This window comes from Amia ocellicauda, chromosome 11, assembly GCF_036373705.1.
Source record: "Amia ocellicauda isolate fAmiCal2 chromosome 11, fAmiCal2.hap1, whole genome shotgun sequence".
NCBI classification, from domain to species: Eukaryota; Metazoa; Chordata; class Actinopteri; order Amiiformes; family Amiidae; genus Amia; species Amia ocellicauda.
The window spans coordinates 25,610,295-25,636,756 of NC_089860.1; the positions used below are offsets into that span (position 1 = coordinate 25,610,295).

Below are 26,462 nucleotides of genomic sequence, written 5' to 3' on the forward strand. Positions count from 1 at the left end.
GACATTTTACCCACCCTGGGATGGTGATGGGGTCGTGCCAGGCGCCCGTGGCATGGGTCGCCTTTCCAACTCATACTTACCTGGCAGGGGAGATACCATGATCACGAAGGTGGTTCACCCAGGGCGAGGCTCGGCCATTGCACTCCGGTTGTGCTGACCCCTGCGAATTCCCCAAATGTGGGAATCTCGACTGCAAAATTTCTGGTAGTGGGGGACTGCGTTCGCGCTCTCCCCTCATCATTCCTGTACGATGAAAAACAGATCGTTACTGCTTCGCTCCGCTCCTTTCCGCATGAGTGGGTGGGCTGCACGCGTTTACGGAGCTTTTTGTTTTTTTTCTGTTTGTGCGAGAGGCACGCATGGAGGAGAAAATACAAGTGAGGTGTGAGGAATAGGTGCCCCCTGCTGTCAACAGTGTGAAAAAGCTTACAGCACCTGGTATTCCCAGGCACTCTCCCATCCGAGTACTGACCAGGCCTGAGCCTGCTTAGTTTGCGAGATCAGACGAGATCGGTTGATATTCAGGGTGGTATGGCCATAAGCGATGAGAAATGCTCTCTCAAAGTGCTCATATACCTGGTGTGGTGTGGTGCCGTGGCTCCTTGTCAGCTGGCAAATAGTTTCTCTGCTTTCTTTTCTAGAATGATTGTTTTGAATCTCTCTCCCATTCTTCTCCCTGCCTTTCTATCAATGTTTATCTCTACGTCTCAGTCTCTCCCTCTCTGCTGTTCCCATATAATTGGAATAGCACTGATGATCCCTCTCAGCCAATGACAACAAATATTTCCTCCGTGGAATTGACGGGGGAACGTCCACCAGTGTTCCCAAATGAAAAGCCGGGGCTTTGGCCATCGCGGCCGCCCGCCGGGAGGGGCGGGGCCAGAGAGCGTCATGGGAAAACGCTTATCCTCATTTAGTTCTTCAGAATTTCAAGACATCCAGGCAAAAACGACAATTACAAGATGACCCTCAGTGTCACAGGAGGCAGGCCTGAACACTGCAAGAAATGATTGATCACATGACCCTTGAGCATCGAGCTGACATTTTACCCACCCTGGGATGGTGATGGGGTCGTGCCAGGCGCCCGTGGCATGGGTCGCCTTTCCAACTCATACTTACCTGGCAGGGGAGATACCATGATCACGAAGGTGGTTCACCCAGGGCGAGGCTCGGCCATTGCACTCCGGTTGTGCTGACCCCTGCGAATTCCCCAAATGTGGGAATCTCGACTGCAAAATTTCTGGTAGTGGGGGACTGCGTTCGCGCTCTCCCCTCATCATTCCTGTACGATGAAAAACAGATCGTTATTGCTTCGCTCCGCTCCTTTCCGCATGAGTGGGTGGGCTGCACGCGTTTACGGAGCTTTTTGTTTTTTTTCTGTTTGTGCGAGAGGCACGCATGGAGGAGAAATTACAAGTGAGGTGTGAGGAATGGGTGCCCCCTGCTGTCAACAGTGTGAAAAAGCTTACAGCATCTGGTATTCCCAGGCACTCTCCCATCCGAGTACTGACCAGGCCTGAGCCTGCTTAGTTTGCGAGATCAGACGAGATCGGTTGATATTCAGGGTGGTATGGCCATAAGCGATGAGAAATGCTCTCTCAAAGTGCTCATATACCTGGTGTGGTGTGGTGCCGTGGCTCCTTGTCAGCTGGCAAGTAGTTTCTCTGCTTTCTTTTCTAGAATGATTGTTTTGAATCTCTCTCCCATTCTTCTCCCTGCCTTTCTATCAATGTTTATCTCTACGTCTCAGTCTCTCCCTCTCTGCTGTTCCCATATAATTGGAATAGCACTGATGATCCCTCTCAGCCAATGACAACAAATATTTCCTCCGTGGAATTGACGGGGGAACGTCCACCAGTGTTCCCAAATGAAAAGCCGGGGCTTTGGCCATCGCGGCCGCCCGCCGGGAGGGGCGGGGCCAGAGAGCGTCATGGGAAAACGCTTATCCTCATTTAGTTCTTCAGAATTTCAAGACATCCAGGCAAAAACGACAATTACAAGATGACCCTCAGTGTCACAGGAGGCAGGCCTGAACACTGCAAGAAATGATTGATCACATGACCCTTGAGCATCGAGCTGACATTTTACCCACCCTGGGATGGTGATGGGGTCGTGCCAGGCGCCCGTGGCATGGGTCGCCTTTCCAACTCATACTTACCTGGCAGGGGAGATACCATGATCACGAAGGTGGTTCACCCAGGGCGAGGCTCGGCCATTGCACTCCGGTTGTGCTGACCCCTGCGAATTCCCCAAATGTGGGAATCTCGACTGCAAAATTTCTGGTAGTGGGGGACTGCGTTCGCGCTCTCCCCTCATCATTCCTGTACGATGAAAAACAGATCGTTATTGCTTCGCTCCGCTCCTTTCCGCATGAGTGGGTGGGCTGCACGCGTTTACGGAGCTTTTTGTTTTTTTTCTGTTTGTGCGAGAGGCACGCATGGAGGAGAAATTACAAGTGAGGTGTGAGGAATGGGTGCCCCCTGCTGTCAACAGTGTGAAAAAGCTTACAGCATCTGGTATTCCCAGGCACTCTCCCATCCGAGTACTGACCAGGCCTGAGCCTGCTTAGTTTGCGAGATCAGACGAGATCGGTTGATATTCAGGGTGGTATGGCCATAAGCGATGAGAAATGCTCTCTCAAAGTGCTCATATACCTGGTGTGGTGTGGTGCCGTGGCTCCTTGTCAGCTGGCAAGTAGTTTCTCTGCTTTCTTTTCTAGAATGATTGTTTTGAATCTCTCTCCCATTCTTCTCCCTGCCTTTCTATCAATGTTTATCTCTACGTCTCAGTCTCTCCCTCTCTGCTGTTCCCATATAATTGGAATAGCACTGATGATCCCTCTCAGCCAATGACAACAAATATTTCCTCCGTGGAATTGACGGGGGAACGTCCACCAGTGTTCCCAAATGAAAAGCCGGGGCTTTGGCCATCGCGGCCGCCCGCCGGGAGGGGCGGGGCCAGAGAGCGTCATGGGAAAACGCTTATCCTCATTTAGTTCTTCAGAATTTCAAGACATCCAGGCAAAAACGACAATTACAAGATGACCCTCAGTGTCACAGGAGGCAGGCCTGAACACTGCAAGAAATGATTGATCACATGACCCTTGAGCATCGAGCTGACATTTTACCCACCCTGGGATGGTGATGGGGTCGTGCCAGGCGCCCGTGGCATGGGTCGCCTTTCCAACTCATACTTACCTGGCAGGGGAGATACCATGATCACGAAGGTGGTTCACCCAGGGCGAGGCTCGGCCATTGCACTCCGGTTGTGCTGACCCCTGCGAATTCCCCAAATGTGGGAATCTCGACTGCAAAATTTCTGGTAGTGGGGGACTGCGTTCGCGCTCTCCCCTCATCATTCCTGTACGATGAAAAACAGATCGTTACTGCTTCGCTCCGCTCCTTTCTGCATGAGTGGGTGGGCTGCACGCGTTTACGGAGCTTTTTGTTTTTTTTCTGTTTGTGCGAGAGGCACGCATGGAGGAGAAAATACAAGTGAGGTGTGAGGAATAGGTGCCCCCTGCTGTCAACAGTGTGAAAAAGCTTACAGCACCTGGTATTCCCAGGCACTCTCCCATCCGAGTACTGACCAGGCCTGAGCCTGCTTAGTTTGCGAGATCAGACGAGATCGGTTGATATTCAGGGTGGTATGGCCATAAGCGATGAGAAATGCTCTCTCAAAGTGCTCATATACCTGGTGTGGTGTGGTGCCGTGGCTCCTTGTCAGCTGGCAAATAGTTTCTCTGCTTTCTTTTCTAGAATGATTGTTTTGAATCTCTCTCCCATTCTTCTCCCTGCCTTTCTATCAATGTTTATCTCTACGTCTCAGTCTCTCCCTCTCTGCTGTTCCCATATAATTGGAATAGCACTGATGATCCCTCTCAGCCAATGACAACAAATATTTCCTCCGTGGAATTGACGGGGGAACGTCCACCAGTGTTCCCAAATGAAAAGCCGGGGCTTTGGCCATCGCGGCCGCCCGCCGGGAGGGGCGGGGCCAGAGAGCGTCATGGGAAAACGCTTATCCTCATTTAGTTCTTCAGAATTTCAAGACATCCAGGCAAAAACGACAATTACAAGATGACCCTCAGTGTCACAGGAGGCAGGCCTGAACACTGCAAGAAATGATTGATCACATGACCCTTGAGCATCGAGCTGACATTTTACCCACCCTGGGATGGTGATGGGGTCGTGCCAGGCGCCCGTGGCATGGGTCGCCTTTCCAACTCATACTTACCTGGCAGGGGAGATACCATGATCACGAAGGTGGTTCACCCAGGGCGAGGCTCGGCCATTGCACTCCGGTTGTGCTGACCCCTGCGAATTCCCCAAATGTGGGAATCTCGACTGCAAAATTTCTGGTAGTGGGGGACTGCGTTCGCGCTCTCCCCTCATCATTCCTGTACGATGAAAAACAGATCGTTATTGCTTCGCTCCGCTCCTTTCCGCATGAGTGGGTGGGCTGCACGCGTTTACGGAGCTTTTTGTTTTTTTTCTGTTTGTGCGAGAGGCACGCATGGAGGAGAAATTACAAGTGAGGTGTGAGGAATGGGTGCCCCCTGCTGTCAACAGTGTGAAAAAGCTTACAGCACCTGGTATTCCCAGGCACTCTCCCATCCGAGTACTGACCAGGCCTGAGCCTGCTTAGTTTGCGAGATCAGACGAGATCGGTTGATATTCAGGGTGGTATGGCCATAAGCGATGAGAAATGCTCTCTCAAAGTGCTCATATACCTGGTGTGGTGTGGTGCCGTGGCTCCTTGTCAGCTGGCAAATAGTTTCTCTGCTTTCTTTTCTAGAATGATTGTTTTGAATCTCTCTCCCATTCTTCTCCCTGCCTTTCTATCAATGTTCATCTCTACGTCTCAGTCTCTCCCTCTCTGCTGTTCCCATATAATTGGAATAGCACTGATGATCCCTCTCAGCCAATGACAACAAATATTTCCTCCGTGGAATTGACGGGGGAACGTCCACCAGTGTTCCCAAATGAAAAGCCGGGGCTTTGGCCATCGCGGCCGCCCGCCGGGAGGGGCGGGGCCAGAGAGCGTCATGGGAAAACGCTTATCCTCATTTAGTTCTTCAGAATTTCAAGACATCCAGGCAAAAACGACAATTACAAGATGACCCTCAGTGTCACAGGAGGCAGGCCTGAACACTGCAAGAAATGATTGATCACATGACCCTTGAGCATCGAGCTGACATTTTACCCACCCTGGGATGGTGATGGGGTCGTGCCAGGCGCCCGTGGCATGGGTCGCCTTTCCAACTCATACTTACCTGGCAGGGGAGATACCATGATCACGAAGGTGGTTCACCCAGGGCGAGGCTCGGCCATTGCACTCCGGTTGTGCTGACCCCTGCGAATTCCCCAAATGTGGGAATCTCGACTGCAAAATTTCTGGTAGTGGGGGACTGCGTTCGCGCTCTCCCCTCATCATTCCTGTACGATGAAAAACAGATCGTTATTGCTTCGCTCCGCTCCTTTCCGCATGAGTGGGTGGGCTGCACGCGTTTACGGAGCTTTTTGTTTTTTTTCTGTTTGTGCGAGAGGCACGCATGGAGGAGAAAATACAAGTGAGGTGTGAGGAATAGGTGCCCCCTGCTGTCAACAGTGTGAAAAAGCTTACAGCACCTGGTATTCCCAGGCACTCTCCCATCCGAGTACTGACCAGGCCTGAGCCTGCTTAGTTTGCGAGATCAGACGAGATCGGTTGATATTCAGGGTGGTATGGCCATAAGCGATGAGAAATGCTCTCTCAAAGTGCTCATATACCTGGTGTGGTGCCGTGGCTCCTTGTCAGCTGGCAAATAGTTTCTCTGCTTTCTTTTCTAGAATGATTGTTTTGAATCTCTCTCCCATTCTTCTCCCTGCCTTTCTATCAATGTTTATCTCTACGTCTCAGTCTCTCCCTCTCTGCTGTTCCCATATAATTGGAATAGCACTGATGATCCCTCTCAGCCAATGACAACAAATATTTCCTCCGTGGAATTGACGGGGGAACGTCCACCAGTGTTCCCAAATGAAAAGCCGGGGCTTTGGCCATCGCGGCCGCCCGCCGGGAGGGGCGGGGCCAGAGAGCGTCATGGGAAAACGCTTATCCTCATTTAGTTCTTCAGAATTTCAAGACATCCAGGCAAAAACGACAATTACAAGATGACCCTCAGTGTCACAGGAGGCAGGCCTGAACACTGCAAGAAATGATTGATCACATGACCCTTGAGCATCGAGCTGACATTTTACCCACCCTGGGATGGTGATGGGGTCGTGCCAGGCGCCCGTGGCATGGGTCGCCTTTCCAACTCATACTTACCTGGCAGGGGAGATACCATGATCACGAAGGTGGTTCACCCAGGGCGAGGCTCGGCCATTGCACTCCGGTTGTGCTGACCCCTGCGAATTCCCCAAATGTGGGAATCTCGACTGCAAAATTTCTGGTAGTGGGGGACTGCGTTCGCGCTCTCCCCTCATCATTCCTGTACGATGAAAAACAGATCGTTATTGCTTCGCTCCGCTCCTTTCCGCATGAGTGGGTGGGCTGCACGCGTTTACGGAGCTTTTTGTTTTTTTTCTGTTTGTGCGAGAGGCACGCATGGAGGAGAAAATACAAGTGAGGTGTGAGGAATGGGTGCCCCCTGCTGTCAACAGTGTGATAAAGCTTACAGCACCTGGTATTCCCAGGCACTCTCCCATCCGAGTACTGACCAGGCCTGAGCCTGCTTAGTTTGCGAGATCAGACGAGATCGGTTGATATTCAGGGTGGTATGGCCATAAGCGATGAGAAATGCTCTCTCAAAGTGCTCATATACCTGGTGTGGTGTGGTGCCGTGGCTCCTTGTCAGCTGGCAAATAGTTTCTCTGCTTTCTTTTCTAGAATGATTGTTTTGAATCTCTCTCCCATTCTTCTCCCTGCCTTTCTATCAATGTTCATCTCTACGTCTCAGTCTCTCCCTCTCTGCTGTTCCCATATAATTGGAATAGCACTGATGATCCCTCTCAGCCAATGACAACAAATATTTCCTCCGTGGAATTGACGGGGGAACGTCCACCAGTGTTCCCAAATGAAAAGCCGGGGCTTTGGCCATCGCGGCCGCCCGCCGGGAGGGGCGGGGCCAGAGAGCGTCATGGGAAAACGCTTATCCTCATTTAGTTCTTCAGAATTTCAAGACATCCAGGCAAAAACGACAATTACAAGATGACCCTCAGTGTCACAGGAGGCAGGCCTGAACACTGCAAGAAATGATTGATCACATGACCCTTGAGCATCGAGCTGACATTTTACCCACCCTGGGATGGTGATGGGGTCGTGCCAGGCGCCCGTGGCATGGGTCGCCTTTCCAACTCATACTTACCTGGCAGGGGAGATACCATGATCACGAAGGTGGTTCACCCAGGGCGAGGCTCGGCCATTGCACTCCGGTTGTGCTGACCCCTGCGAATTCCCCAAATGTGGAAATCTCGACTGCAAAATTTCTGGTAGTGGGGGACTGCGTTCGCGCTCTCCCCTCATCATTCCTGTACGATGAAAAACAGATCGTTATTGCTTCGCTCCACTCCTTTCCGCATGAGTGGGTGGGCTGCACGCGTTTACGGAGCTTTTTGTTTTTTTTCTGTTTGTGCGAGAGGCACGCATGGAGGAGAAAATACAAGTGAGGTGTGAGGAATAGGTGCCCCCTGCTGTCAACAGTGTGAAAAAGCTTACAGCACCTGGTATTCCCAGGCACTCTCCCATCCGAGTACTGACCAGGCCTGAGCCTGCTTAGTTTGCGAGATCAGACGAGATCGGTTGATATTCAGGGTGGTATGGCCATAAGCGATGAGAAATGCTCTCTCAAAGTGCTCATATACCTGGTGTGGTGCCGTGGCTCCTTGTCAGCTGGCAAATAGTTTCTCTGCTTTCTTTTCTAGAATGATTGTTTTGAATCTCTCTCCCATTCTTCTCCCTGCCTTTCTATCAATGTTTATCTCTACGTCTCAGTCTCTCCCTCTCTGCTGTTCCCATATAATTGGAATAGCACTGATGATCCCTCTCAGCCAATGACAACAAATATTTCCTCCGTGGAATTGACGGGGGAACGTCCACCAGTGTTCCCAAATGAAAAGCCGGGGCTTTGGCCATCGCGGCCGCCCGCCGGGAGGGGCGGGGCCAGAGAGCGTCATGGGAAAACGCTTATCCTCATTTAGTTCTTCAGAATTTCAAGACATCCAGGCAAAAACGACAATTACAAGATGACCCTCAGTGTCACAGGAGGCAGGCCTGAACACTGCAAGAAATGATTGATCACATGACCCTTGAGCATCGAGCTGACATTTTACCCACCCTGGGATGGTGATGGGGTCGTGCCAGGCGCCCGTGGCATGGGTCGCCTTTCCAACTCATACTTACCTGGCAGGGGAGATACCATGATCACGAAGGTGGTTCACCCAGGGCGAGGCTCGGCCATTGCACTCCGGTTGTGCTGACCCCTGCGAATTCCCCAAATGTGGGAATCTCGACTGCAAAATTTCTGGTAGTGGGGGACTGCGTTCGCGCTCTCCCCTCATCATTCCTGTACGATGAAAAACAGATCGTTATTGCTTCGCTCCGCTCCTTTCCGCATGAGTGGGTGGGCTGCACGCGTTTACGGAGCTTTTTGTTTTTTTTCTGTTTGTGCGAGAGGCACGCATGGAGGAGAAATTACAAGTGAGGTGTGAGGAATGGGTGCCCCCTGCTGTCAACAGTGTGAAAAAGCTTACAGCATCTGGTATTCCCAGGCACTCTCCCATCCGAGTACTGACCAGGCCTGAGCCTGCTTAGTTTGCGAGATCAGACGAGATCGGTTGATATTCAGGGTGGTATGGCCATAAGCGATGAGAAATGCTCTCTCAAAGTGCTCATATACCTGGTGTGGTGTGGTGCCGTGGCTCCTTGTCAGCTGGCAAGTAGTTTCTCTGCTTTCTTTTCTAGAATGATTGTTTTGAATCTCTCTCCCATTCTTCTCCCTGCCTTTCTATCAATGTTTATCTCTACGTCTCAGTCTCTCCCTCTCTGCTGTTCCCATATAATTGGAATAGCACTGATGATCCCTCTCAGCCAATGACAACAAATATTTCCTCCGTGGAATTGACGGGGGAACGTCCACCAGTGTTCCCAAATGAAAAGCCGGGGCTTTGGCCATCGCGGCCGCCCGCCGGGAGGGGCGGGGCCAGAGAGCGTCATGGGAAAACGCTTATCCTCATTTAGTTCTTCAGAATTTCAAGACATCCAGGCAAAAACGACAATTACAAGATGACCCTCAGTGTCACAGGAGGCAGGCCTGAACACTGCAAGAAATGATTGATCACATGACCCTTGAGCATCGAGCTGACATTTTACCCACCCTGGGATGGTGATGGGGTCGTGCCAGGCGCCCGTGGCATGGGTCGCCTTTCCAACTCATACTTACCTGGCAGGGGAGATACCATGATCACGAAGGTGGTTCACCCAGGGCGAGGCTCGGCCATTGCACTCCGGTTGTGCTGACCCCTGCGAATTCCCCAAATGTGGGAATCTCAACTGCAAAATTTCTGGTAGTGGGGGACTGCGTTCGCGCTCTCCCCTCATCATTCCTGTACGATGAAAAACAGATCGTTATTGCTTCGCTCCGCTCCTTTCCGCATGAGTGGGTGGGCTGCACGCGTTTACGGAGCTTTTTGTTTTTTTTCTGTTTGTGCGAGAGGCACGCATGGAGGAGAAAATACAAGTGAGGTGTGAGGAATAGGTGCCCCCTGCTGTCAACAGTGTGAAAAAGCTTACAGCACCTGGTATTCCCAGGCACTCTCCCATCCGAGTACTGACCAGGCCTGAGCCTGCTTAGTTTGCGAGATCAGACGAGATCGGTTGATATTCAGGGTGGTATGGCCATAAGCGATGAGAAATGCTCTCTCAAAGTGCTCATATACCTGGTGTGGTGCCGTGGCTCCTTGTCAGCTGGCAAATAGTTTCTCTGCTTTCTTTTCTAGAATGATTGTTTTGAATCTCTCTCCCATTCTTCTCCCTGCCTTTCTATCAATGTTTATCTCTACGTCTCAGTCTCTCCCTCTCTGCTGTTCCCATATAATTGGAATAGCACTGATGATCCCTCTCAGCCAATGACAACAAATATTTCCTCCGTGGAATTGACGGGGGAACGTCCACCAGTGTTCCCAAATGAAAAGCCGGGGCTTTGGCCATCGCGGCCGCCCGCCGGGAGGGGCGGGGCCAGAGAGCGTCATGGGAAAACGCTTATCCTCATTTAGTTCTTCAGAATTTCAAGACATCCAGGCAAAAACGACAATTACAAGATGACCCTCAGTGTCACAGGAGGCAGGCCTGAACACTGCAAGAAATGATTGATCACATGACCCTTGAGCATCGAGCTGACATTTTACCCACCCTGGGATGGTGATGGGGTCGTGCCAGGCGCCCGTGGCATGGGTCGCCTTTCCAACTCATACTTACCTGGCAGGGGAGATACCATGATCACGAAGGTGGTTCACCCAGGGCGAGGCTCGGCCATTGCACTCCGGTTGTGCTGACCCCTGCGAATTCCCCAAATGTGGGAATCTCAACTGCAAAATTTCTGGTAGTGGGGGACTGCGTTCGCGCTCTCCCCTCATCATTCCTGTACGATGAAAAACAGATCGTTATTGCTTCGCTCCGCTCCTTTCCGCATGAGTGGGTGGGCTGCACGCGTTTACGGAGCTTTTTGTTTTTTTTCTGTTTGTGCGAGAGGCACGCATGGAGGAGAAAATACAAGTGAGGTGTGAGGAATAGGTGCCCCCTGCTGTCAACAGTGTGAAAAAGCTTACAGCACCTGGTATTCCCAGGCACTCTCCCATCCGAGTACTGACCAGGCCTGAGCCTGCTTAGTTTGCGAGATCAGACGAGATCGGTTGATATTCAGGGTGGTATGGCCATAAGCGATGAGAAATGCTCTCTCAAAGTGCTCATATACCTGGTGTGGTGCCGTGGCTCCTTGTCAGCTGGCAAATAGTTTCTCTGCTTTCTTTTCTAGAATGATTGTTTTGAATCTCTCTCCCATTCTTCTCCCTGCCTTTCTATCAATGTTTATCTCTACGTCTCAGTCTCTCCCTCTCTGCTGTTCCCATATAATTGGAATAGCACTGATGATCCCTCTCAGCCAATGACAACAAATATTTCCTCCGTGGAATTGACGGGGGAACGTCCACCAGTGTTCCCAAATGAAAAGCCGGGGCTTTGGCCATCGCGGCCGCCCGCCGGGAGGGGCGGGGCCAGAGAGCGTCATGGGAAAACGCTTATCCTCATTTAGTTCTTCAGAATTTCAAGACATCCAGGCAAAAACGACAATTACAAGATGACCCTCAGTGTCACAGGAGGCAGGCCTGAACACTGCAAGAAATGATTGATCACATGACCCTTGAGCATCGAGCTGACATTTTACCCACCCTGGGATGGTGATGGGGTCGTGCCAGGCGCCCGTGGCATGGGTCGCCTTTCCAACTCATACTTACCTGGCAGGGGAGATACCATGATCACGAAGGTGGTTCACCCAGGGCGAGGCTCGGCCATTGCACTCCGGTTGTGCTGACCCCTGCGAATTCCCCAAATGTGGGAATCTCGACTGCAAAATTTCTGGTAGTGGGGGACTGCGTTCGCGCTCTCCCCTCATCATTCCTGTACGATGAAAAACAGATCGTTATTGCTTCGCTCCGCTCCTTTCCGCATGAGTGGGTGGGCTGCACGCGTTTACGGAGCTTTTTGTTTTTTTTCTGTTTGTGCGAGAGGCACGCATGGAGGAGAAAATACAAGTGAGGTGTGAGGAATAGGTGCCCCCTGCTGTCAACAGTGTGAAAAAGCTTACAGCACCTGGTATTCCCAGGCACTCTCCCATCCGAGTACTGACCAGGCCTGAGCCTGCTTAGTTTGCGAGATCAGACGAGATCGGTTGATATTCAGGGTGGTATGGCCATAAGCGATGAGAAATGCTCTCTCAAAGTGCTCATATACCTGGTGTGGTGCCGTGGCTCCTTGTCAGCTGGCAAATAGTTTCTCTGCTTTCTTTTCTAGAATGATTGTTTTGAATCTCTCTCCCATTCTTCTCCCTGCCTTTCTATCAATGTTTATCTCTACGTCTCAGTCTCTCCCTCTCTGCTGTTCCCATATAATTGGAATAGCACTGATGATCCCTCTCAGCCAATGACAACAAATATTTCCTCCGTGGAATTGACGGGGGAACGTCCACCAGTGTTCCCAAATGAAAAGCCGGGGCTTTGGCCATCGCGGCCGCCCGCCGGGAGGGGCGGGGCCAGAGAGCGTCATGGGAAAACGCTTATCCTCATTTAGTTCTTCAGAATTTCAAGACATCCAGGCAAAAACGACAATTACAAGATGACCCTCAGTGTCACAGGAGGCAGGCCTGAACACTGCAAGAAATGATTGATCACATGACCCTTGAGCATCGAGCTGACATTTTACCCACCCTGGGATGGTGATGGGGTCGTGCCAGGCGCCCGTGGCATGGGTCGCCTTTCCAACTCATACTTACCTGGCAGGGGAGATACCATGATCACGAAGGTGGTTCACCCAGGGCGAGGCTCGGCCATTGCACTCCGGTTGTGCTGACCCCTGCGAATTCCCCAAATGTGGGAATCTCGACTGCAAAATTTCTGGTAGTGGGGGACTGCGTTCGCGCTCTCCCCTCATCATTCCTGTACGATGAAAAACAGATCGTTATTGCTTCGCTCCGCTCCTTTCCGCATGAGTGGGTGGGCTGCACGCGTTTACGGAGCTTTTTGTTTTTTTTCTGTTTGTGCGAGAGGCACGCATGGAGGAGAAATTACAAGTGAGGTGTGAGGAATGGGTGCCCCCTGCTGTCAACAGTGTGAAAAAGCTTACAGCATCTGGTATTCCCAGGCACTCTCCCATCCGAGTACTGACCAGGCCTGAGCCTGCTTAGTTTGCGAGATCAGACGAGATCGGTTGATATTCAGGGTGGTATGGCCATAAGCGATGAGAAATGCTCTCTCAAAGTGCTCATATACCTGGTGTGGTGTGGTGCCGTGGCTCCTTGTCAGCTGGCAAGTAGTTTCTCTGCTTTCTTTTCTAGAATGATTGTTTTGAATCTCTCTCCCATTCTTCTCCCTGCCTTTCTATCAATGTTTATCTCTACGTCTCAGTCTCTCCCTCTCTGCTGTTCCCATATAATTGGAATAGCACTGATGATCCCTCTCAGCCAATGACAACAAATATTTCCTCCGTGGAATTGACGGGGGAACGTCCACCAGTGTTCCCAAATGAAAAGCCGGGGCTTTGGCCATCGCGGCCGCCCGCCGGGAGGGGCGGGGCCAGAGAGCGTCATGGGAAAACGCTTATCCTCATTTAGTTCTTCAGAATTTCAAGACATCCAGGCGAAAACGACAATTACAAGATGACCCTCAGTGTCACAGGAGGCAGGCCTGAACACTGCAAGAAATGATTGATCACATGACCCTTGAGCATCGAGCTGACATTTTACCCACCCTGGGATGGTGATGGGGTCGTGCCAGGCGCCCGTGGCATGGGTCGCCTTTCCAACTCATACTTACCTGGCAGGGGAGATACCATGATCACGAAGGTGGTTCACCCAGGGCGAGGCTCGGCCATTGCACTCCGGTTGTGCTGACCCCTGCGAATTCCCCAAATGTGGGAATCTCGACTGCAAAATTTCTGGTAGTGGGGGACTGCGTTCGCGCTCTCCCCTCATCATTCCTGTACGATGAAAAACAGATCGTTATTGCTTCGCTCCGCTCCTTTCCGCATGAGTGGGTGGGCTGCACGCGTTTACGGAGCTTTTTGTTTTTTTTCTGTTTGTGCGAGAGGCACGCATGGAGGAGAAAATACAAGTGAGGTGTGAGGAATGGGTGCCCCCTGCTGTCAACAGTGTGAAAAAGCTTACAGCACCTGGTATTCCCAGGCACTCTCCCATCCGAGTACTGACCAGGCCTGAGCCTGCTTAGTTTGCGAGATCAGACGAGATCGGTTGATATTCAGGGTGGTATGGCCATAAGCGATGAGAAATGCTCTCTCAAAGTGCTCATATACCTGGTGTGGTGCCGTGGCTCCTTGTCAGCTGGCAAATAGTTTCTCTGCTTTCTTTTCTAGAATGATTGTTTTGAATCTCTCTCCCATTCTTCTCCCTGCCTTTCTATCAATGTTTATCTCTACGTCTCAGTCTCTCCCTCTCTGCTGTTCCCATATAATTGGAATAGCACTGATGATCCCTCTCAGCCAATGACAACAAATATTTCCTCCGTGGAATTGACGGGGGAACGTCCACCAGTGTTCCCAAATGAAAAGCCGGGGCTTTGGCCATCGCGGCCGCCCGCCGGGAGGGGCGGGGCCAGAGAGCGTCATGGGAAAACGCTTATCCTCATTTAGTTCTTCAGAATTTCAAGACATCCAGGCAAAAACGACAATTACAAGATGACCCTCAGTGTCACAGGAGGCAGGCCTGAACACTGCAAGAAATGATTGATCACATGACCCTTGAGCATCGAGCTGACATTTTACCCACCCTGGGATGGTGATGGGGTCGTGCCAGGCGCCCGTGGCATGGGTCGCCTTTCCAACTCATACTTACCTGGCAGGGGAGATACCATGATCACGAAGGTGGTTCACCCAGGGCGAGGCTCGACCATTGCACTCCGGTTGTGCTGACCCCTGCGAATTCCCCAAATGTGGGAATCTCGACTGCAAAATTTCTGGTAGTGGGGGACTGCGTTCGCGCTCTCCCCTCATCATTCCTGTACGATGAAAAACAGATCGTTATTGCTTCGCTCCGCTCCTTTCCGCATGAGTGGGTGGGCTGCACGCGTTTACGGAGCTTTTTGTTTTTTTTCTGTTTGTGCGAGAGGCACGCATGGAGGAGAAATTACAAGTGAGGTGTGAGGAATGGGTGCCCCCTGCTGTCAACAGTGTGAAAAAGCTTACAGCATCTGGTATTCCCAGGCACTCTCCCATCCGAGTACTGACCAGGCCTGAGCCTGCTTAGTTTGCGAGATCAGACGAGATCGGTTGATATTCAGGGTGGTATGGCCATAAGCGATGAGAAATGCTCTCTCAAAGTGCTCATATACCTGGTGTGGTGTGGTGCCGTGGCTCCTTGTCAGCTGGCAAGTAGTTTCTCTGCTTTCTTTTCTAGAATGATTGTTTTGAATCTCTCTCCCATTCTTCTCCCTGCCTTTCTATCAATGTTTATCTCTACGTCTCAGTCTCTCCCTCTCTGCTGTTCCCATATAATTGGAATAGCACTGATGATCCCTCTCAGCCAATGACAACAAATATTTCCTCCGTGGAATTGACGGGGGAACGTCCACCAGTGTTCCCAAATGAAAAGCCGGGGCTTTGGCCATCGCGGCCGCCCGCCGGGAGGGGCGGGGCCAGAGAGCGTCATGGGAAAACGCTTATCCTCATTTAGTTCTTCAGAATTTCAAGACATCCAGGCAAAAACGACAATTACAAGATGACCCTCAGTGTCACAGGAGGCAGGCCTGAACACTGCAAGAAATGATTGATCACATGACCCTTGAGCATCGAGCTGACATTTTACCCACCCTGGGATGGTGATGGGGTCGTGCCAGGCGCCCGTGGCATGGGTCGCCTTTCCAACTCATACTTACCTGGCAGGGGAGATACCATGATCACGAAGGTGGTTCACCCAGGGCGAGGCTCGGCCATTGCACTCCGGTTGTGCTGACCCCTGCGAATTCCCCAAATGTGGGAATCTCGACTGCAAAATTTCTGGTAGTGGGGGACTGCGTTCGCGCTCTCCCCTCATCATTCTTGTACGATGAAAAACAGATCGTTATTGCTTCGCTCCGCTCCTTTCCGCATGAGTGGGTGGGCTGCACGCGTTTACGGAGCTTTTTGTTTTTTTTCTGTTTGTGCGAGAGGCACACATGGAGGAGAAAATACAAGTGAGGTGTGAGGAATAGGTGCCCCCTGCTGTCAACAGTGTGAAAAAGCTTACAGCATCTGGTATTCCCAGGCACTCTCCCATCCGAGTACTGACCAGGCCTGAGCCTGCTTAGTTTGCGAGATCAGACGAGATCGGTTGATATTCAGGGTGGTATGGCCATAAGCGATGAGAAATGCTCTCTCAAAGTGCTCATATACCTGGTGTGGTGCCGTGGCTCCTTGTCAGCTGGCAAATAGTTTCTCTGCTTTCTTTTCTAGAATGATTGTTTTGAATCTCTCTCCCATTCTTCTCCCTGCCTTTCTATCAATGTTTATCTCTACGTCTCAGTCTCTCCCTCTCTGCTGTTCCCATATAATTGGAATAGCACTGATGATCCCTCTCAGCCAATGACAACAAATATTTCCTCCGTGGAATTGACGGGGGAACGTCCACCAGTGTTCCCAAATGAAAAGCCGGGGCTTTGGCCATCGCGGCCGCCCGCCGGGAGGGGCGGGGCCAGAGAGCGTCATGGGAAAACGCTTATCCTCATTTAGTTCTTCAGAATTTCAAGACATCCAGGCGAAAACGACAATTACAAGATGACCCTCAGTGTCACAGGAGGCAGGCCTGAACACTGCAAGAAATGATTGATCACATGACCCTTGAGCATCGAGCTGACATTTTACCCACCCTGGGATGGTGATGGGGTCGTGCCAGGCGCCCGTGGCATGGGTCGCCTTTCCAACTCATACTTACCTGGCAGGGGAGATACCATGATCACGAAGGTGGTTCACCCAGGGCGAGGCTCGGCCATTGCACTCCGGTTGTGCTGACCCCTGCGAATTCCCCAAATGTGGGAATCTCGACTGCAAAATTTCTGGTAGTGGGGGACTGCGTTCGCGCTCTCCCCTCATCATTCCTGTACGATGAAAAACAGATCGTTATTGCTTCGCTCCGCTCCTTTCCGCATGAGTGGGTGGGCTGCACGCGTTTACGGAGCTTTTTGTTTTTTTTCTGTTTGTGCGAGAGGCACGCATGGAGGAGAAATTACAAGTGAGGTGTGAGGAATGGGTGCCCCCTGCTGTCAACAGTGTGAAAAAGCTTACAGCATCTGGTATTCCCAGGCACTCTCCCATCCGAGTACTGACCAGGCCTGAGCCTGCTTAGTTTGCGAGATCAGACGAGATCGGTTGATATTCAGGGTGGTATGGCCATAAGCGATGAGAAATGCTCTCTCAAAGTGCTCATATACCTGGTGTGGTGTGGTGCCGTGGCTCCTTGTCAGCTGGCAAGTAGTTTCTCTGCTTTCTTTTCTAGAATGATTGTTTTGAATCTCTCTCCCATTCTTCTCCCTGCCTTTCTATCAATGTTTATCTCTACGTCTCAGTCTCTCCCTCTCTGCTGTTCCCATATAATTGGAATAGCACTGATGATCCCTCTCAGCCAATGACAACAAATATTTCCTCCGTGGAATTGACGGGGGAACGTCCACCAGTGTTCCCAAATGAAAAGCCGGGGCTTTGGCCATCGCGGCCGCCCGCCGGGAGGGGCGGGGCCAGAGAGCGTCATGGGAAAACGCTTATCCTCATTTAGTTCTTCAGAATTTCAAGACATCCAGGCAAAAACGACAATTACAAGATGACCCTCAGTGTCACAGGAGGCAGGCCTGAACACTGCAAGAAATGATTGATCACATGACCCTTGAGCATCGAGCTGACATTTTACCCACCCTGGGATGGTGATGGGGTCGTGCCAGGCGCCCGTGGCATGGGTCGCCTTTCCAACTCATACTTACCTGGCAGGGGAGATACCATGATCACGAAGGTGGTTCACCCAGGGCGAGGCTCGGCCATTGCACTCCGGTTGTGCTGACCCCTGCGAATTCCCCAAATGTGGGAATCTCGACTGCAAAATTTCTGGTAGTGGGGGACTGCGTTCGCGCTCTCCCCTCATCATTCTTGTACGATGAAAAACAGATCGTTATTGCTTCGCTCCGCTCCTTTCCGCATGAGTGGGTGGGCTGCACGCGTTTACGGAGCTTTTTGTTTTTTTTCTGTTTGTGCGAGAGGCACACATGGAGGAGAAAATACAAGTGAGGTGTGAGGAATAGGTGCCCCCTGCTGTCAACAGTGTGAAAAAGCTTACAGCATCTGGTATTCCCAGGCACTCTCCCATCCGAGTACTGACCAGGCCTGAGCCTGCTTAGTTTGCGAGATCAGACGAGATCGGTTGATATTCAGGGTGGTATGGCCATAAGCGATGAGAAATGCTCTCTCAAAGTGCTCATATACCTGGTGTGGTGCCGTGGCTCCTTGTCAGCTGGCAAATAGTTTCTCTGCTTTCTTTTCTAGAATGATTGTTTTGAATCTCTCTCCCATTCTTCTCCCTGCCTTTCTATCAATGTTTATCTCTACGTCTCAGTCTCTCCCTCTCTGCTGTTCCCATATAATTGGAATAGCACTGATGATCCCTCTCAGCCAATGACAACAAATATTTCCTCCGTGGAATTGACGGGGGAACGTCCACCAGTGTTCCCAAATGAAAAGCCGGGGCTTTGGCCATCGCGGCCGCCCGCCGGGAGGGGCGGGGCCAGAGAGCGTCATGGGAAAACGCTTATCCTCATTTAGTTCTTCAGAATTTCAAGACATCCAGGCGAAAACGACAATTACAAGATGACCCTCAGTGTCACAGGAGGCAGGCCTGAACACTGCAAGAAATGATTGATCACATGACCCTTGAGCATCGAGCTGACATTTTACCCACCCTGGGATGGTGATGGGGTCGTGCCAGGCGCCCGTGGCATGGGTCGCCTTTCCAACTCATACTTACCTGGCAGGGGAGATACCATGATCACGAAGGTGGTTCACCCAGGGCGAGGCTCGGCCATTGCACTCCGGTTGTGCTGACCCCTGCGAATTCCCCAAATGTGGGAATCTCGACTGCAAAATTTCTGGTAGTGGGGGACTGCGTTCGCGCTCTCCCCTCATCATTCCTGTACGATGAAAAACAGATCGTTATTGCTTCGCTCCGCTCCTTTCCGCATGAGTGGGTGGGCTGCACGCGTTTACGGAGCTTTTTGTTTTTTTTCTGTTTGTGCGAGAGGCACGCATGGAGGAGAAAATACAAGTGAGGTGTGAGGAATGGGTGCCCCCTGCTGTCAACAGTGTGAAAAAGCTTACAGCACCTGGTATTCCCAGGCACTCTCCCATCCGAGTACTGACCAGGCCTGAGCCTGCTTAGTTTGCGAGATCAGACGAGATCGGTTGATATTCAGGGTGGTATGGCCATAAGCGATGAGAAATGCTCTCTCAAAGTGCTCATATACCTGGTGTGGTGCCGTGGCTCCTTGTCAGCTGGCAAATAGTTTCTCTGCTTTCTTTTCTAGAATGATTGTTTTGAATCTCTCTCCCATTCTTCTCCCTGCCTTTCTATCAATGTTTATCTCTACGTCTCAGTCTCTCCCTCTCTGCTGTTCCCATATAATTGGAATAGCACTGATGATCCCTCTCAGCCAATGACAACAAATATTTCCTCCGTGGAATTGACGGGGGAACGTCCACCAGTGTTCCCAAATGAAAAGCCGGGGCTTTGGCCATCGCGGCCGCCCGCCGGGAGGGGCGGGGCCAGAGAGCGTCATGGGAAAACGCTTATCCTCATTTAGTTCTTCAGAATTTCAAGACATCCAGGCAAAAACGACAATTACAAGATGACCCTCAGTGTCACAGGAGGCAGGCCTGAACACTGCAAGAAATGATTGATCACATGACCCTTGAGCATCGAGCTGACATTTTACCCACCCTGGGATGGTGATGGGGTCGTGCCAGGCGCCCGTGGCATGGGTCGCCTTTCCAACTCATACTTACCTGGCAGGGGAGATACCATGATCACGAAGGTGGTTCACCCAGGGCGAGTCTTAACTCTGGAAGGACACCGGGTCCCGATGGGATCCCTGCTGAGTTCTATAAGATCTTTTGGGAGGTGCTTAAGGAAGATCTGGGCCAGGTCCTGGGGTTGATGTACAGAGAGGGCAGATTGGCCCCTTCGATGAAGAAAAGTATCCTCTCCCTTCTTCACAAGAAGATGTGATATGAGGAACTGGCGGCCAGTCAGCCTCCTGGGACCGACCAGGCCGATCGGCAACGTCCCTGAGGGAGGCCTCCTGCAGCCAGGGCCCGGACTTCTCCCCGCAAGGCCCGCTCCCTGCAAGAGCCCCGGAGGTGGAAGCTGCTCCCCAGCCAGGTGGACTTGCCCCGACCTCCGGATTGAGAGCCTCCCGACCCTTCTCCAAGGTAGGAAAGTGCAGCATGGCCCAGCGAACCGCCGGTGTGAGGCGCCATAATGCGGTGCGCTTCAGCCGTGAGGCTGGAGCCGAGACCGCGGCCCTCACCCGGCTGGAGTTCAGCAGGTCCGTGCTGCAGAGGGGCCTGGGCTTTGCCCCTTCTGAGCTGAACTGTGTGTTAAAACTGCCTGGACCTAGGGACGTGTTCGAGGTGAGCTTTAAGAACCCTCAAGTGCTGGAGAGTTTTTGGAACCTGTATAGGGAGAAAAAAGACAGCATGCCCCTGAATGACTTTGTGGTCGACGCCCTGACAGATAGAGAGATTAAAATTGTAACTATTCAGTTTTACAATGAAGCAGTGGCAGAGTACGACGTAGAAGTATGGCTGAGGAGACACTGTGAGATCCTGTCTGAAAGCAGGAGAGTTAATGATGAGGATGGGGTCTGGACCGGTGCTCGGCGGTGGCAGGTGCGCCTGCAGGTGGAAGTGGCCGCCATCGGCGGAGTACGCCATCTACCGAGCACCGTGGTTTTGGGAGCAAATAGGGGGCTTGTCTTTTATCATGGCATGCCCAAATTGTGTAGGAACTGCGGGGCCCTGGGTCATTTAGCCGCAACCTTTACCGTTGTTAAGTGCAAGGTCTGCGGCGGGGAACATCAGACCAGGGCCTGCAAGCAGGAGAGGGCCTGCAACCTGTGCGGTGGGGGAGGGCACCTCTTTAGGAATTGTCCCTCCTCCTATGCAAATAGGGCGCGGGCCCTCGGGGTGGTGGAGAGAGAGAAAATCAAGCGGAGGCTCCTCCAAAGGTGATACCCCAAGATGGGGGTAGAGAGGAAACAATCCTCAGGAGCCTCATAGGCTCCCTCTCTGACTCTGGGTCAGAAGTGGAGGCAGAGGGAGAGTGGACAGTGGTAGCGGGGAAGAGAAGGAGGGCTGAGAAGAGGAGCATGGGTAGGGGGGGTATGATGAAAAAAAGGATTCATTCTGCAGATTCTCCCCCCCCTGCCGGCTCCTCCCCCGCTCCAGAGTCCCCTCCCTCAAATTTTTATACGCCCCACTCTGACTCCGGAGAGGAGAGTGGTGGGCCTTCTCCACTGCCCCGAGTGGGCAGCCTGGTAGAGGAGAGGCCCCCTAGAAATAACATTCCTCCTGCCCCACAACTGAGACTCTCCCAGGGGAGGGGTCAGGTATGCCCTCCCGGCAGTAGTGGGAGAGCCGCAGGTCCTCAGGAGACGAGAGTCGGCGCCAGTGTCCTTTCCCAGAAAGACATCAGGGACGTGATGGCAAGGTCACTGGCGCTAGGGGAGGAGGCCTGCGGCGGCAGACAGCCGGGAAGGGAGAGACCACCCCCTCCCCCACCATTAGTTAAAAGAACAACTAGCGGGGTCTACACAGTTTTCTCCCCAGTTGTACATAAAGCCTCTGCCCTGCCATCTGTTCGTCGGGCCTCGGCCTCAAAGGAACCAGGGAGAACCTCCAGCACCACGGGCCCTGAGCCCAGTGGAGTTTTGCCCGCCTTACCGGGTGGCGGGAGCCGAGCCCCCCCCATAGTCTTCCTAGAGGATCAAGCGGTGAGGCAAATGATTGAAATGATGGGTGCTAGCGCTAAGCTAGGTGAGGGAGAAGAGAGGAGTGGGGAAGAGAAAGGTTTCTTTACATGATTGTTACGGAGCGGGTAATTGCCCTCACAGCCATTATGGCATTAACCATTATTTCAATTAATGTGAGGAGCATTGCTGAGGTGAAAAAGAGGACCGATGTTTTAAACTCTCTGGCTGGAATGAAGGCGGATATTATCTGTTTGCAGGAGTGCGGCATCCCGTTCCAAAAAGAATACAAAGATCTCCGGGACACTTGGACCCTAGGAGAATCCTTCTGGTCGGGGTCCAATGTGTCCCGAGCGGACGGGATTGCCGTACTCCTGAAAAACCCCTTCTTAATAGTTAAAACATTTAAGGTAATAGAGGCGGGCAGACTGGCCAGCCTCGATTTTAAATACAAGGGGGCTGTATTGAGGCTGGTCAATGTCTATGCCCCCACCAGCCAGAGAGAGAGAGTCCTCTTTCTCCCTCAGCTACGCCCGCTCCTGATCGGCACCTTGCCAGTTATCATTTCAGGTGATTTCAACTGTGCTCTGAGGGATGTAGACCGGAGTAAGCCCCGCAACGATAGATCCAGCAGGGACCTCGCTGCGTTCGTGGAGGACTTTGAACTCTGCGACGCAGGTCGGGACCTGGTCCCCTTGTTCACCTGGGTGAGTTCTTCTGGCTCCTCCTTCTCCAGGATAGATCTCGTCCTCCTCAGCAAGCCACTGGAGAGGACCGCCATGTCTTCGGAGGCGGTCTTCTTTTCAGACCACAGGCTACTCACGACAGAGGTGCTCATTCCGAGCACACGGGTGTCGGGGCCTGGGGTCTGGAAGCTCAACACCTCTCTGCTCGATGACCCTCGTGTGATTAAGACCTTTAGCAGACGCCTCGAGGAGTGGAGGACCCTGAAGGACCTTTTTGATTCTCCCATAGAGTGGTGGGAGATGATGAAGAAAAGAACCAAGGGCTACTTCATTCAGCTGGGGAAACGGAAAGCTCGCGAGAGGCGGGCGAGATATTCCCATCTAAACGCCCGCCTCCAGCGCCTGAGTCTTTTACAGCTCAGAGGCTTCGACCTAGCTGAGGAGGTGGCCCGGGTCAAACTGAGTCTCTCCGCCCTCTATCGGGAGGAGCAAGAAAAGATCAAGGTCCTTTCCAGGGTCCGCATCATGGAGGACGATGAGAAATGCAGCCGCTTCTTCTTCAAGAAAACGAAGGAGAGGCGGCCTGCAATGTCCTCCATGATCGACTCCTCGGGGCAAGAGGTGGAGGGCAGAGAGGCTGTTGAGACAGTGGTGCGGGATTTCTACAGGGAGTTGTACGACCAGAAGGTGGTGGATCAAAATCTGATCCATCACTTTCTGTCCCTGTTGGAGTCCCGCAATGAGGGGGACGAGGAGGAGGAGGAGGATCCAGAGATCACCACCACTGAACTCTCCCAGGTGATAAAGAGTCTTAACTCTGGAAGGACACCGGGTCCCGACGGGATCCCTGCTGAGTTCTATAAGATCTTTTGGGAGGTGCTTAAGGAAGATCTGGGCCAGGTCCTGGGGTCGATGTACAGAGAGGGCAGATTGGCCCCTTCGATGAAGAAAAGTATCCTCTCCCTTCTTCACAAGAAGGGAGACCCAAAAGATCTGAGGAACTGGCGGCCAGTCAGCCTCCTGTGCACCGACTACAAGATACTGGCCAAAGCACTGACGCTCCGGCTGCAGCGGCCACTCCCTCAAGTCGTGGGTCCCGACCAGGTCTGTGGTGCCCGGGGGAGATCGGCGGCCGACAACGCCATGCTGCTCAGGGATGTCGTGGCCTACTCGAACGAGAGAGGGCTTCCCCTGGTCCTAATCAGCTTGGACCAGGAGAAAGCCTTCGACAGAGTGGGCCACGAATACCTGCAGCTCGTTATGGAGAGGATGGGTCTCGCTCTTGGCCTGAGGAAGTGGGTGAAGATCATCTACAGCGGCCTAAGCAGCAGGGTCCTTGTGAACCGCCACCTGACCGAACCATTTCCGGTCAGGTCGGGGGTCCGGCAGGGTTGTCCCCTGTCGGCCCTGCTGTACGTCCTCTGCTTGGAGCCGTTCATGCAGGCGATCCGCCGGGACGTCCGGGTGACAGGTTTCCATCTCCCGGGTTCCGGCGGAGAGCAACTGAAGGCCCTGGCCTATATGGACGACGTGGCCGTGGTCTGCACGGACGCTCCGTCCGTGGCCAGGGTCGAGGAACTGCTGGACGGCTTCTGCAGGGCGACGGGGGCCGCTGTGAATAAGGCCAAGAGCGAGGTCTACCTCTCCAGGGCATGGCCTGTCGGCCGGGGCCCGCCGACCGTGTTCCCTGTGAAGCCGTTTATCAAGGTTCTGGGGATCACGATCGACGGGACCAACACGGGCACCCGGAGCTGGGAGGAGGCCATAGCAAAGGTCCAAAGGAAGATCCACGGCTGGAGCACAAGGACCTTGACGATGGCTGGTAAGGTGCTGGTCGTAAAGGCCATCCTCTTCCCGATACTCCTCTACGTAGGAATGATCTTCCCCCCAGACAAGGTTATCGCAAAACTAGTGACCCGAATTATATTTCGGTTTGTCTGGGGGAGCAAAATGGAGAGGCTGAAAAGAGTGCAGATGGTGAAGGGTACCCTGGATGGAGGCAGGGGGGTCCCGGACGTTGTGCGGCTGATAAAGGCGCAGGGGCTGGCCTATGTGGTCAAGAACATCCAGGCTGCTGGCAAGAAAGTGAGTTTCATGAACCGCTTTTATTTTGCCAGCAGCCTGAGACCATTCGGCCTCTGCGCCATGGATAACACCAGGCCGCACTCGTGGGATCCCCCGCCGTTCTACAGGGCGCTCCGAGCCTTTGCGCTCGAAGTAGGCCTCCATAAAGTCGTGCTGGCCTCCTGGGATTACAAGACCATCTGTAGTCAGATGAGATCTGCCCAGGAGACCAGCCGGATAGAAGATTTCCCTCCTGAAACCTGCCGGTTTATCTGGGCTAACGCTACGCACGTTTGCCTCACGAACACGCAGAAAGATGTCTCCTGGATGGCTGTGAGTCGGTGTCTCCCCACCCGAGTGTTCATGCACAGAAGGGGCATAGCTCCTTATGACACCTGCCCCTATAAGGGTTGCCTGGGGAAGGAGACGGAGGCTCACATCTTTAGTGAGTGCCCCTCCGCCCACAGGGTCTGGCTCCTGTTTTCTCCGTTCCTCCACAGGTTCGCCGTTCCTGCGCGGGCGACCGCCCAGCAGATCCTATACGGTCCAGCCAAGGGAATCTCTTCATCTACCTTGAGGTGCTGGTGGCGTGTCGTCTGCGCAGTGAAGCAGGCACTGTGGGAGGGACGGAACATCTGTTTGTTCAATAAGCAGGAGCTGGACCCGATCGTCATCGCGCGGAGGGGCATGGTGTTTGTAAAAGACTACGTCAATCTGGAGGTCCATCAGAGGGGCAAGGAGGAAGCCTTTAAGAACTGGTGCATACAAGATCTGGGGGAGCTCAGGATCCCATGATGGGACCCACCTCCGGGGACGGTTAGTTCCCCCTGCTGGAGCCCGAGTCCAAGATCTTTTAAAGATCTTTTAAAGATTTTATGAATGATTGTTTTTAAAAGAAGATTTTAAATAACGAATCTTAATTGTTTTTAAAAGATTTAGTTGTTTTTAAATCACATTGTTTAGGGTTTTTTAGGTATAGTTTTGTTATATTTTGTTGTCAGATACATTGACCGTTTTGGGTTTAATTTAAAATGCATTGGACTTTTTTTGTTTGTTTTTTATTTTTTCCCTTTTAATTGTTTTTTTAATTTGTTCAATGCATTTTCAGTTATTTTCAATGTATCTGACTCTTTTGTTGGTGTGCAATTTTTTGCTTTTATCACGTTTTGTTTATTTGATTTGAGCACGTTTATTTTAAAGTTAATTGTTTTAGTTTGGTTAAAAATCACAAGATTTTAAAAATTTTAAGTGATTTTAAGGATTGATATGTCAATGTTTTTAATCATAAGTATTAAAAATTGAATTGTTTTTATTGATGAAAAGAAAATACTAAATCCAATAAAATAGTATTTAAAGATTTTATGAATGATTGTTTTTAAAGGAAGATTTTAAATAACGAATCTTAATTGTTTTTAAAGATTTAGTTGTTTTTAAACCACATTGTTTAGGGCTTCTTAGGTATAGTTTTGTTATATTTTGTTGTCAAATACATTGACCGTTTTGGGTTTAATTTAAAATGCATTAGACTTTTTTTGTTTGTTTTTTATTTTTTCCTTTTTAATTGTTTCTTTATTTTGTCTAATGCATTTTCAGTTATTTTCAATGTATTTGACTTTTTTGTTGGTGTGCAGTTTTTGCTTTTATCACGTTTTGTTTATTTGATTTGAGCACGTTTATTTTAAAGTTAATTGTTTTAGTTTTGTTAAAAATCACAAGATTTTAAAAATTTTTAAGTGATTTTAAGAACTGATATTTTAAACGATTTTAATCATAAGTATTAAAATTGGAATTGTTTTTAATTTTGTAAAATGTGAAATACTTTAACCAAATAAACAGTATTTACTGAGGAGGACGAGATCTATCCTGGAGAAGGAGGAGCCAGAAGAACTCACCCAGGTGAACAAGGGGACCAGGTCCCGACCTGCGTCGCAGAGTTCAAAGTCCTCCACGAACGCAGCGAGGTCCCTGCTGG

The 26,462-nt window shown here is 51.6% G+C and overlaps 19 non-coding genes and 19 pseudogenes across 19 annotated transcripts; 19 read left to right on the forward strand and 19 right to left on the reverse strand.

The window, feature by feature from the left end:
- Positions 1–72: 72 nt before the first annotated feature.
- On the forward strand, positions 73–236 carry LOC136763731 (U1 spliceosomal RNA). Its single transcript, XR_010821055.1, has one exon. It is a non-coding gene; the product is annotated as a U1 spliceosomal RNA (small nuclear RNA).
- A 187-nt stretch (positions 237–423) lies between these two features.
- LOC136763824 (uncharacterized) lies at positions 424–543 on the reverse strand (annotated as a pseudogene).
- Positions 544–1,111: 568 nt separating this feature from the next.
- Positions 1,112–1,275, forward strand: LOC136763732 (U1 spliceosomal RNA). Its single transcript, XR_010821056.1, has one exon. It is a non-coding gene; the product is annotated as a U1 spliceosomal RNA (small nuclear RNA).
- Positions 1,276–1,462: 187 nt separating this feature from the next.
- LOC136763665 (uncharacterized) lies at positions 1,463–1,582 on the reverse strand (annotated as a pseudogene).
- Positions 1,583–2,150: 568 nt separating this feature from the next.
- On the forward strand, positions 2,151–2,314 carry LOC136763733 (U1 spliceosomal RNA). The gene has a single exon (XR_010821057.1). It is a non-coding gene; the product is annotated as a U1 spliceosomal RNA (small nuclear RNA).
- Positions 2,315–2,501: 187 nt separating this feature from the next.
- LOC136763666 (uncharacterized) lies at positions 2,502–2,621 on the reverse strand (annotated as a pseudogene).
- A 568-nt stretch (positions 2,622–3,189) lies between these two features.
- On the forward strand, positions 3,190–3,353 carry LOC136763734 (U1 spliceosomal RNA). The gene has a single exon (XR_010821058.1). It is a non-coding gene; the product is annotated as a U1 spliceosomal RNA (small nuclear RNA).
- A 187-nt stretch (positions 3,354–3,540) lies between these two features.
- LOC136763825 (uncharacterized) lies at positions 3,541–3,660 on the reverse strand (annotated as a pseudogene).
- A 568-nt stretch (positions 3,661–4,228) lies between these two features.
- On the forward strand, positions 4,229–4,392 carry LOC136763735 (U1 spliceosomal RNA). Its single transcript, XR_010821059.1, has one exon. It is a non-coding gene; the product is annotated as a U1 spliceosomal RNA (small nuclear RNA).
- A 187-nt stretch (positions 4,393–4,579) lies between these two features.
- Positions 4,580–4,699, reverse strand: LOC136763826 (uncharacterized; annotated as a pseudogene).
- A 568-nt stretch (positions 4,700–5,267) lies between these two features.
- LOC136763736 (U1 spliceosomal RNA) lies at positions 5,268–5,431 on the forward strand. Its single transcript, XR_010821060.1, has one exon. It is a non-coding gene; the product is annotated as a U1 spliceosomal RNA (small nuclear RNA).
- A 187-nt stretch (positions 5,432–5,618) lies between these two features.
- Positions 5,619–5,738, reverse strand: LOC136763827 (uncharacterized; annotated as a pseudogene).
- A 563-nt stretch (positions 5,739–6,301) lies between these two features.
- LOC136763738 (U1 spliceosomal RNA) lies at positions 6,302–6,465 on the forward strand. The gene has a single exon (XR_010821061.1). It is a non-coding gene; the product is annotated as a U1 spliceosomal RNA (small nuclear RNA).
- Positions 6,466–6,652: 187 nt separating this feature from the next.
- Positions 6,653–6,772, reverse strand: LOC136763829 (uncharacterized; annotated as a pseudogene).
- A 568-nt stretch (positions 6,773–7,340) lies between these two features.
- On the forward strand, positions 7,341–7,504 carry LOC136763676 (U1 spliceosomal RNA). The gene has a single exon (XR_010821005.1). It is a non-coding gene; the product is annotated as a U1 spliceosomal RNA (small nuclear RNA).
- A 187-nt stretch (positions 7,505–7,691) lies between these two features.
- LOC136763830 (uncharacterized) lies at positions 7,692–7,811 on the reverse strand (annotated as a pseudogene).
- A 563-nt stretch (positions 7,812–8,374) lies between these two features.
- LOC136763739 (U1 spliceosomal RNA) lies at positions 8,375–8,538 on the forward strand. The gene has a single exon (XR_010821062.1). It is a non-coding gene; the product is annotated as a U1 spliceosomal RNA (small nuclear RNA).
- Positions 8,539–8,725: 187 nt separating this feature from the next.
- On the reverse strand, positions 8,726–8,845 carry LOC136763667 (uncharacterized; annotated as a pseudogene).
- A 568-nt stretch (positions 8,846–9,413) lies between these two features.
- LOC136763761 (U1 spliceosomal RNA) lies at positions 9,414–9,577 on the forward strand. The gene has a single exon (XR_010821081.1). It is a non-coding gene; the product is annotated as a U1 spliceosomal RNA (small nuclear RNA).
- A 187-nt stretch (positions 9,578–9,764) lies between these two features.
- On the reverse strand, positions 9,765–9,884 carry LOC136763831 (uncharacterized; annotated as a pseudogene).
- Positions 9,885–10,447: 563 nt separating this feature from the next.
- LOC136763762 (U1 spliceosomal RNA) lies at positions 10,448–10,611 on the forward strand. The gene has a single exon (XR_010821082.1). It is a non-coding gene; the product is annotated as a U1 spliceosomal RNA (small nuclear RNA).
- Positions 10,612–10,798: 187 nt separating this feature from the next.
- On the reverse strand, positions 10,799–10,918 carry LOC136763832 (uncharacterized; annotated as a pseudogene).
- A 563-nt stretch (positions 10,919–11,481) lies between these two features.
- LOC136763740 (U1 spliceosomal RNA) lies at positions 11,482–11,645 on the forward strand. The gene has a single exon (XR_010821063.1). It is a non-coding gene; the product is annotated as a U1 spliceosomal RNA (small nuclear RNA).
- Positions 11,646–11,832: 187 nt separating this feature from the next.
- Positions 11,833–11,952, reverse strand: LOC136763833 (uncharacterized; annotated as a pseudogene).
- A 563-nt stretch (positions 11,953–12,515) lies between these two features.
- On the forward strand, positions 12,516–12,679 carry LOC136763741 (U1 spliceosomal RNA). Its single transcript, XR_010821064.1, has one exon. It is a non-coding gene; the product is annotated as a U1 spliceosomal RNA (small nuclear RNA).
- A 187-nt stretch (positions 12,680–12,866) lies between these two features.
- On the reverse strand, positions 12,867–12,986 carry LOC136763668 (uncharacterized; annotated as a pseudogene).
- Positions 12,987–13,554: 568 nt separating this feature from the next.
- LOC136763742 (U1 spliceosomal RNA) lies at positions 13,555–13,718 on the forward strand. Its single transcript, XR_010821065.1, has one exon. It is a non-coding gene; the product is annotated as a U1 spliceosomal RNA (small nuclear RNA).
- A 187-nt stretch (positions 13,719–13,905) lies between these two features.
- Positions 13,906–14,025, reverse strand: LOC136763834 (uncharacterized; annotated as a pseudogene).
- Positions 14,026–14,588: 563 nt separating this feature from the next.
- LOC136763675 (U1 spliceosomal RNA) lies at positions 14,589–14,752 on the forward strand. Its single transcript, XR_010821004.1, has one exon. It is a non-coding gene; the product is annotated as a U1 spliceosomal RNA (small nuclear RNA).
- Positions 14,753–14,939: 187 nt separating this feature from the next.
- LOC136763669 (uncharacterized) lies at positions 14,940–15,059 on the reverse strand (annotated as a pseudogene).
- A 568-nt stretch (positions 15,060–15,627) lies between these two features.
- LOC136763744 (U1 spliceosomal RNA) lies at positions 15,628–15,791 on the forward strand. Its single transcript, XR_010821066.1, has one exon. It is a non-coding gene; the product is annotated as a U1 spliceosomal RNA (small nuclear RNA).
- Positions 15,792–15,978: 187 nt separating this feature from the next.
- On the reverse strand, positions 15,979–16,098 carry LOC136763671 (uncharacterized; annotated as a pseudogene).
- Positions 16,099–16,661: 563 nt separating this feature from the next.
- On the forward strand, positions 16,662–16,825 carry LOC136763745 (U1 spliceosomal RNA). The gene has a single exon (XR_010821067.1). It is a non-coding gene; the product is annotated as a U1 spliceosomal RNA (small nuclear RNA).
- A 187-nt stretch (positions 16,826–17,012) lies between these two features.
- On the reverse strand, positions 17,013–17,132 carry LOC136763672 (uncharacterized; annotated as a pseudogene).
- A 568-nt stretch (positions 17,133–17,700) lies between these two features.
- LOC136763746 (U1 spliceosomal RNA) lies at positions 17,701–17,864 on the forward strand. Its single transcript, XR_010821068.1, has one exon. It is a non-coding gene; the product is annotated as a U1 spliceosomal RNA (small nuclear RNA).
- A 187-nt stretch (positions 17,865–18,051) lies between these two features.
- Positions 18,052–18,171, reverse strand: LOC136763673 (uncharacterized; annotated as a pseudogene).
- Positions 18,172–18,734: 563 nt separating this feature from the next.
- Positions 18,735–18,898, forward strand: LOC136763747 (U1 spliceosomal RNA). The gene has a single exon (XR_010821069.1). It is a non-coding gene; the product is annotated as a U1 spliceosomal RNA (small nuclear RNA).
- Positions 18,899–19,085: 187 nt separating this feature from the next.
- Positions 19,086–19,205, reverse strand: LOC136763835 (uncharacterized; annotated as a pseudogene).
- Between the last annotated feature and the right edge of the window lie 7,257 nt (positions 19,206–26,462).